Below are 9,825 nucleotides of genomic sequence, written 5' to 3'. Positions count from 1 at the left end.
TAAGATTAATATTAAACTGAATCCCTAATTCTGTAGTTGCAGAAATGAAATACACAGAAATATGTTTGTTATAACAAAAGTGGAGATCAGCTTTCACTCCATGAAATATAAGATCCTTTCTCTCCAAAAAATAATAAAAAAGTTAAAACATTGTCCCTTAATGTTATTAATACAATCTGTTGTAGTGTTTCCATTTTAAAACATCATGGATAAGTTATGAAGAAAAGCACTGTTACTCTTTTTTATTCCTCATTGCAACATAAATGTATAACAAAAAAAGATATCTTCAATAGAGGCCAAATCAGAATTTATCAGCTATGAGGAGAAAAGGGTTCAGGGAAAACACATTTACGTTCACATGCCTGTAGTATTGGTTAAATACAGCCACAATTAAGTACTGAAGAGTACCACTAAGAGGACTGAAACAACCTGAAATTTTGATGTGTGAACTTCAGTACAAAGGTCTATGAAATAAACCTTTAATAGTTAATTCTGATTACTGACAATGATAGTCCACTACTAACAATCTCATAAGCATCAGGCTTATAGTGATTTTTACACCAAAAGAAACACCTGAACATTAAAAAAAAAAAATAGCTGATATCCTTGTAGGTGCTCTAATTTAATGTTCTCTGAATTTTGCTCTAAAAATAGAATCATAGAATTAACTAGGTTGGAAAAGACCTACAAGATCATCCAGTCCAACCATCCACCTACCACCAATAACCCCACTAAACCATGTTTCTCAATGCTATATCTAAACGTTTCTTGAACACCTCCAGGGACAGTGACTCAATCACCTCCCTGGGCAGCCCATTCCAGAGCCTGACCACTCTTTCAGAAAAGTAGTGTTTCCTAATGTCCACCCTCAATCTCCCCTGGCGCAACTTGAAGCCATTCCCCCTCGTCCTGTCACTAGTTACAAGAGAGAAGAGGCTGACCCCCAGCTCAGTACAACCTCCCTTCAGGTAGTTATAGAGAGCGATAAGGTCCCCCCTGAGCCTCCTCTTCTCCAGACGGAACAATCCCAGCTCCCTCAGCCGCTCCTCATAAGGCCTGTGCTCCAGACCCCTCACCAGCTTCGTCACCCTCCTCTGAACACGCTCCAGGGCCTCAATCTCTTTCTTGCAGTGAGGGGCCCAAAACTGGACACAGTACTCGAGGTGCGGCCTCACCAGGGCTGACTACAGAGGGACAATGCTTCCCTACTCCTACTGGCAACACTATTTCTGACACAAGCCAGGATGCCATTGGCCTTCTTGGCCACCTGGGCACACTGCTGGCTCATGCTCAGCCAAGCATCGACTAATACACTAATACCCCCAGGTCCATTTCCTCCACACAACCTTCCAGCCACTCTGCCCCAAGCCTGTAGCGTTTCCTGGGGTTGTTGCGGCCAAAGTGCAAGACCCGGCACTCAGTCTTGTTGAACCTCATCCCATTGGATGCTCTACTTTGACACTGAATATAAAATGCGTAAGTGCTAGGAATGTAAATATCTCTTTCACTATATAAATTCGCATCCTAGAAATATACTTACTAATTCTTTTGGAAATTGGGTTGAAGAATCATCCACAATAAGAAAGCATCAAGTAACATCTTCCATAGCTGGATTGTTAATGTTGTTAAACTCCTCATATATGTTAGAAAAATAACAGAATTTCAACTAACTGTTACCAACTAACTAACCTTTAGAACATTTCAGGTATAAAAGACAGAACTAATGCAATTCCTGTGCTGAGAAGTTACATATTGAATGGGCCATTTAGTATTTACAGTGAAAATCTGTTCTAAGAATTCAAATTTCTGCTTTTCTGGAGACCATTACTAGAAGACTAATGTAGCCACTTATTTATTTTTTCTTATGGATGGTTTTCCCTTTGCAGTATTCCAAATTTAATTATATTAATATCAATCATAAGTTTACTTAGAAAGGCATGGCATTAAGTAGATTTAATTCTTATCATTCTCACCATAACATCCAGCCTGAAAGCTACTGATGTCAGAGGAGTTTTGCTCTTAAGTTCATTTTCAAAATACAAGTCTCAAAATCGCTCACAGCAAAACAAATATCAATTTGTTAAATCTGCCCACCCAGGCCTGCTACCCTCAAAGCAAACTTTTACTTTCTTTAGGTCAGACCTCTGTCAAGAACATGAGGTACAATGAGTGACACAAACTCAAATTGCCTAATTCAGTGAATTTCCCTAAAATCATTTATTCATATTCTTTCTAGTTCTGAATTCTGTTAATGACAATCTGCATCCCATCAACAGAATTGCAGTGTTGTTTTTGTGATGATGAGATCCTCACCACAAGGGGCTACCACTTGTATATATATACATAATGTTTATGTATAGACATACCTCCTGAAGTCTGATAAATGTTTTTTACCAGCCCACTCTGAAGTCTGGAGATAGAAGCAGCTCCTTCTCCTAATATTGAGGCATCTTGGAGTGCTTCCAAGCCAGGTGGTGCAAACTGCTCCCGAGCACAGCTGTAACCTGTTTAGCATCACACCTGCAATTGCTGGGTTTTGTAGCAACCAACTTCCATTATCATCTTCCCCATCAGCCTGGCCATAGACATAAAAAAAAAAAAAAAAAGCAGAGTTAAGGGATCTGTGTGTACCGACATACACAAATACTTATCAAAACAAGGACAATAATATTAGTATGCTATTAGGATGTTGCAACAACAATAACAATATGCATTTGGAGCATAGTGCTATAAATACTGATGTTCAAGCAAATAACATCAACGCAGCCAGATAAATCACTTCCTTAAATAAGGATCAAAGTACTGAGTCTCAAATTCCATCTTTCAAAACTTTGCTTTTGATGTTCTATTAGAATATTCACTTACTTTTATATGTCTATATATTTAATACAGGGAGACGTTTATTGCATCGCTTCATATCTACTAAAAAGTCATCTTCATTAAATTATATGTACATTTACATTAAAAGAAAATCTGCACATTTAGTACTTGATATCTTTGGGGAAAAAAAGAAAAGAGCCTAGTATTTTTGTCCCAGGATAGCCTAGACCCATCACATTAGAACATAAGAATGTGAGACTGACAACAGAAAGAACCCCCAGGTAGGCCATTTTTACACCTTTTGGTGTCCCAGACACACCACTAAATTGTTTTAGTGTTCCCTGGGTTGTATTGTGTCTGACTGTGTAACTAACTATAGAACAGGTAACTGCAACCAGTACCTGTCTATATCTCCTCTTTCAACACTATAATCATTATCAGGGAATACATGTGATAGTAATTACTATCAGCTTTCATCAAGACTTAAAATGCTGAAAATTTCCTTCTAATCCATACAACTTCTTTCTGGTCGGCCAGGTACTTTAGCATGTGACATCCGGGCCTGTGCTTTGTGTGGCAGCTGCCCACTACTCCTATAAGAAGCAACAGTGTTTGGCTCTATGATTCATTAGAAATTTAATATTAATGAACTTCTATTATATACCACATACATCAAAGCATGAAAGAAAACAGAGAGTTATTACACTTAAAATAGTAACCTCACTGATACTCCTGATTTACAAGCTTAAACTGAGCGCTTGATTCACGTAGCAAACTCAGCAGTTACAAAGCTTACAATATAATATTCAGTAATCTCTTGACTTAAATTACTACAATTTGCAATAACCTTTTTTTTTTTTCCCCATAGCATGTTTGTTCATAGCTTGAGGACTCTTACTTTATCTCCTGTACCTCTTTAATGAAGAGATATAGATCTGTTCCTCCTAAAATTATCAGTAAAGAGTTTAGCTTCAGAATGTACATCTAAGCTTACTTTAGATTTAATGAAATTTTGATTACATGAACGAGTACAATACACTTCAATAGATTACTTGTTATCTCAGGGAGAATTCCTTGTGAAAGTTAAGCAAAATTTTGGAGAAGTAGAGAAGTAAAATTTCAATCAGGAGGCTATTTGCATGCCTTGGTCCAGCTGTCAGCTGGGATAAATAAAATCCAGCACGGGAGCTATTGAGTAGCCCTCAAACTAAGACTTCAGCTGAAACTTGTTCAGTAGTAACCCTTCCAGTTGTGATACCCAGATAACAAATGCAAAATACATGAACATTTGAAAAATCCATGGCCCATCCACGCATGAATAATCACCACCAAGTTTCAGGCTCTTTAGGCTTTGACTGTCATGTGGTCAGCGTTTGGTGTTTGATAAGAACCACACGCCCTTCTTTGGCTTAAGGCAAACACATTAATGTTTCTCATTCTTGCTTCCACATTCAATTTTCACACCAAAATATCAGAACAGAACCAGTGCAAATACTCACAGCCAAACTCAACAACTGCCCTTTGCAGCTGTGATTCCTCTGTATCTGTGTTCTACGTTTTAAGGTTGGAAGTCTAACAAGTTTTAAAGCACTAAGGTTTCCAAATAAGTCCTCTGCACATTTGTGAATCAACCTCAAGGCCACTGAGATATGGAGAAACTGCAGGAATGAGTATGCACTGAATACCTCTTCCTATTTTCTTAGCAACCTGGTTCTCACACATCCTGTTTGCCATGCCCATGCTAGTCTGCACCTTAGCTGCTACTTCTTTTGCTTCTTTTCAACATCCACCCCTTCAACAGCTGTTCTTTCTTCGCTTCTCATTCAATTTTTCCCCTTCAGCCCTAAGGATGGCTTCCCACAATTGCCATGCTGGCAACAGCAAGAGATTGTTCAAGGCAGTCCCTTCAGACACTTCTCGAACTTGATAGTACTTTAATAAAACATGTTTCTAGTCAAAATGCTGATATTAGTCTTCTACTGCAGAATAAAGTTGGTATGAAGCTGCTAATGGATAAATAGCAAAGTCAACATGTCATTCTTGGTAAAAAACACAAAAGTTATATACACTGAGATAAAGCAAATCCTTATAAATCAAAATGTTTCAAATGGAGAAAGGAGAAAAACTTACCTATTTTCTGATGACTCCCTCCATAGACCAAACGTGGAATGCCTTCAGGTCTGCACCTTCCCAAGAGGTAGATATCTTGCTGTTCCACCAGGCAGAGCTTTGAAATTTAAAAACAAAACAATCTACTGTTAACTTCAGATAAAACATGGTGCCTCAAACATGTTTCTAGTAAAAGGATCTCACTTCTCAGGGGCACGTGTGTTAGCAGGAGATTTTCTGTTATTGGTCCAGTGGAGGGCAGCAAAATATTTACTAAAGAGATTCCTCATTTAAAAGCCTCATCACGGAGTTGTCGCAACAAATGACTTCATAAGGACTTTGGAAAAGTCCACTACTTCTTTGTTTGGTTTTCAAGATCTTACGTATTTGTTTATTTTAGTTGAAAGTAACTTTTTAAGCTGTTGGAGACTATTTTTCACATCAGAGATTGTGCCTTAAACCAAACAATGCTTCCTGTATAAATAACTCTGCGGTGCTCCCATTCTTTCCAGTGCTAATGACATCCGCAGTGGGATAAGGAGGGTGGTAACGCTCTGCCTCGCAGCTCTCCTCTGGAAAGCATGCATAAATTTGCCAGCGGTTCAGATCCAACTTCATATCTCCAGCACAGCACTATTGGCACACCATCATCTTGCATCATTCATTTGCTATGAGCGCACGTTATCTCAGCTTTTAGTTTAATATAAAGGGGAGTCAGCAGTACTAATGGAGTTTGGAGTCTGTGTCCTAAGCTGGAAGCCAAACTTAAGAAAGAAAATATTTTAATGCGCTTGTTAATGGACTTTATACAATTCTCTTTAGTAGAATCTGAATTTCAAATATATTAATTTCACAGTGATGTTTCATGAAACGTTACTGATAATAGCCTTCCACATAGGAACGGGCTGACTGCAGAAAGATGGCAGGTAATAAAACACAGAAAGTCAAAAAGTCTTCAGTCTAAATCACAGGAGCTGTAAAAGGTCTTTAACTCAGGAGTGCACCAGTGGTTTATAGTCCATAAAAACCTCATGCTCTTTAACAAATGTTTGGGGCACTCTCCCGGAAATGAGATTTCCTAGTGATTTTTACAGTGTCAGTACAGCAGAAGGCAGAACAGAGAGGCCCCGTGTAATGATTTGGGTCACAGACGGAGCGAAGGAGGCTGGCACCTGCTGGTTCCCTGTGTGGAGCTGGCAGTACCTGTGCCACAGCACATCCACTGGCTGGAGCAGGGAGCAGACACCCAAGTCCCAGGGGTGACAGCTGCTGCGATGCTGGTGCTGTGTTTCGGCAGTCAGCTCTGGAGCTTGTGCTGCAGTACTGAGGGGCACAAAGGAACATGCACAGGGAATGGTGCAAAGGTTACACTGAGAAATTTGAGTCCTGGCAAAATCCAGTGTTTTAAATTATAGTGGAAGCAAAGAGCTATCAGGTAGCTGAGTGTAGGTAGGTAGGTTGCTCCAAAAGAAATGCCTCCTATTCATTTCCATGCAACATACACAAAGAGCACAATAACAACATTTGATAGAGAAAATTCTCAGCTACAGAACAATATTTTTCAACACTCACCACCATTAACTACACATTTTTGCCAGTGATGAACAAGAGCCTGCAAGCTGCACTAGTCAAAATCTGCAGTGATCACCATCGCAGTTACCACTGCTGAAATGCACCACCCACCTCTTCACTGTGCACACATCCACTCTTTGGTCTCCATCAACATTCAGCAAACATTGATGAATGTCAGTGGGTGCAATCTTTTCCGCGTGGAGGCATTCAGTTACACATCTTTGCTTCAAACAGTCTTCCATGCCAGTTAGCCATTTTGTCAGAGTGCCCCTCTGCTGCCACACAGCAACAAAATGGAATGGAATATTGATAGGAAGGTTCAGCGTCTATTCCTATATCACCAACACCTACCTCTGATGTTGTGGGCCAACAGAGGACAGGGTAGCCTATGCAAATCTACAAACTGTCAGAAATAGGAGTTTCACTGCATTTCTCACAAAGACATTGGCAGCTGCTGGTACGGGCAGATATGTGGATGCTTGACTGCAGTCAGTGAAAGCAAAGAAAATCATCACACATCAAAAGTGCAGTCTGAACCAAGAAGAGCAAGGACAGCAGCTGAAGGGTGCAGCAAGCTAACCAAGGCTTTCCTCTAGGATTATCATGCAGCCAACTCCAGATTGTTTGCAGCTGGTACTTTAGGGCAGGTAAAACTCTATAGCTCAGGGAAAATACAAATTAAATAGGAGATCTCGTAGTGAGAGATGGGATTTCAAACAGGAAAAGGAAAGCACTGATTGAGGGCAGAATTTTATGCAGCACTATTCCCAAATTAATAAACTCCTGAAGTGGGATAATAGATATTTCAATAGAAAACAAATTAGCAACTTCCTCTTGGAGCTGGATGACCTATCTGTAATAAATACTTAACTAGATAGGATGTAGCTCTATATAGTACATCTCAACTAGTTACAATGCACAAAGTACCTGCATGTAAGTTCTATTTTATGCTCACTCTTGGTTTGTTAAAGTATTTTCATTGATACATGTTATAGTAAATGCAATTTGCCCAGAAAGCAAGCATCAGCACTAGGGTGGAAATCCTGCAAAAGAAAGCTGCTCTGCTCTACTCTAAGCAAAGACTGACTGTGACAGGATAACTGACAAACCATGCAGCTTTCAGAAGGTCACAAAGTTGTGCCAAAGACCAAGAGTGCAATCAGTGCATGTTTCATCCAACACAGTTGTTCTAAGCTGGAAAACACTGATATTATTTCTAAAGCATATGGAACAGTCTTAAGTGGTTGTTTACAGTAGTATTAATTTCTGTGGAGCCTGATCAGATGGAGATGTTGAAAGGAACAGAGCCGGAAAAGTGAAACAATAGCAAAAAGGAGTGGCCCAGTGCACACAATAAGCAGGTTCACAGCTGCTAAAAAATCTCTCATGGACCCTGCTCCCTGAAACAAACCTCTTTCACCAAGGTTGTCCAAGAGACACCAATACAAACACTTGAGCAGGTCTTTCCTTCCCGGGTTTATTGGCTTCCCATCAGGTCTGGAAGAAACACACCGTCCTGCTCAGAGCACGTTTCCTCAGCTCTTGCTGGGAGGTTTTTTGTCCAATATTTTTTTGTCATGACACCGTATAGCTGCGTTGGAGCAACAGCTCTGACCTGAGATATGGCAAATTTGCTGTGTATGAGCTTTAAAGCTCACCAGGGAGCAGTAGGTCTGGCAGGCCCAGCACACATAAAGCAAATTCTAAAAGCAGTAGCTGCTGTATACAATCAACCTCACATCACAGACTTACTTATATTTCTACCTGGGAATTTCCAGGCATAGACACAGAGTATCTGCTAAGATCCTCTCTGATGTAGCTATCCCTGTAACTGTGATTGTACAAAACAAAACAGAACAAGAAGTATCATCAAAGATAATACAAGTATGACTTATAGTCTTTTCCTGCAATAAGAGATTAAGGTCATTGGGAAAAAAATATATAGCTATATCTTAATGAGCAGCTCATGGAGAGCTCAGAGATAAGTACTAAGACACAAATATGACACATCTTGCACTTATTGGATGCTTGGGCAAGACAGCAGGATTCTGTTCAGAAAAACAGATTGCCTGTATGGCAAGGGAGCATCCAGGAGAATCAAGGACAGTGAGGTCTCACCAGGAGGTAAGGGAGACAGCCAGAGCTCCTGCCTTGGTGGAGTAGCACCTTCCCACTGTGGGCTCCAGATCCTCCTGGGCACGAGTGGCAAAAGCTGCAGCAGAGGAGAAAAGAGAAGCAGCTTGCCAAGCAACAGAGTGAACGATGGCTGGAAAGGAGGCACCTTGCAGCTGGGACAAATAATGCGCGTATGTGCAAGAAACCAAGAATCCCCACAGCAGGGTGAGCAGAGAAGCAGCAGACAATGCCAGCTCTGCAGGGGGCACGCGTGCTAAATTATTGCCTCAGCCTCAAGGAGGAGGGAGGCAGAGATGCTTATCTAACTGCTTTTGTGTAGGCTTGCGATCTGCACTAAAGAATGGCTCCTTTGTCTTGCCCTCTGTCTGAGGCTAAAAGCCATGCAGCAAGCAGCCAGATGGCCAGGACAGACTGAGGACCGAGAGGAAAAAGGAGGAAAGCTTCTTTCCTTAAATTTGTACTGATCCCTGAGGCTTAGAGAACAAAAGCCCATGAAGCGCACAGCCTCAAGGGATGATTTAGGGGCTGAGTTTCTCAGAGGCTTGCAAGGAAGGATGCGGATGTACCTACCTGATGTGACACATATAGTCTTAGCTGCTAAGATTTGTCTTACAAGATATACATGCTTTCAAAGTGCAGCTGGTGAATGGGATCTCCATTCGCTTAACATGCCATGTGCATACCAGCAACAAATCTGGTTGCAAAGAAAGCCCAATAACCTTGTGGTCCCCAGGGAGAGCTTACTCAGGGGGCTTCCTAAAATAGAAACTACAGAGCAGTGCCAGAGGGAGTGAGGCAGCGTAACCAAGAAAATGGATGAAAAACAAGTGCTGAGCAACAGAGAGGTATTTTGTACTAACCCTGCCAAATGGATTATTTATACTCTAATCTGCTGCTGCTGGTATGACTGAGCCTTTTGAAGGAAAGTTGCAGGCAGCTTCTCCTGATTATTCAATGAAGCAGATAAGCTCACACCTTAAAGCAGCTCTGCCAGCCTTTCGCTGCCTCCTGCATATATGGATTTCAGGATAATTCTTAAAGAAAGCAGAAGGTGGCAGTTCACAAAGAGATGCTCTGGGGATAGTGAGACATCAAGACTGTCTAGACTGTAAACTGATCTTAAGCAACAAAACTATATCAAGCACTGAAAACATGTGCCTCCAAGAAAGATGACCATGGTATGAAATA

At 40.8% G+C, this 9,825-nt stretch overlaps 1 long non-coding RNA gene across 2 annotated transcripts; it reads right to left on the bottom strand.

Annotated features, from left to right (window-relative positions):
* On the bottom strand, positions 1,328-9,012 carry LOC110396581. 2 transcript variants are annotated; one of them, XR_002437070.1, is made up of 4 exons: positions 8,620-9,012; positions 6,613-6,776; positions 4,951-5,047; positions 1,328-2,575 (listed from the first exon to the last, which is right to left on the bottom strand). It is a non-coding gene; the product is annotated as an uncharacterized LOC110396581 (long non-coding RNA). The 2 variants fall into 2 exon arrangements; XR_002437069.1 differs by lacking the exon at positions 6,613-6,776 and having other exon boundaries at positions 8,620-9,004.

Source organism: Numida meleagris, chromosome 3 (genome assembly GCF_002078875.1).
Source record: "Numida meleagris isolate 19003 breed g44 Domestic line chromosome 3, NumMel1.0, whole genome shotgun sequence".
Lineage (NCBI taxonomy): Eukaryota > Metazoa > Chordata > Aves > Galliformes > Numididae > Numida > Numida meleagris.
Note: the sequence above shows the minus strand (reverse complement) of the source record. Positions and strands in the feature narration are given on the sequence as shown.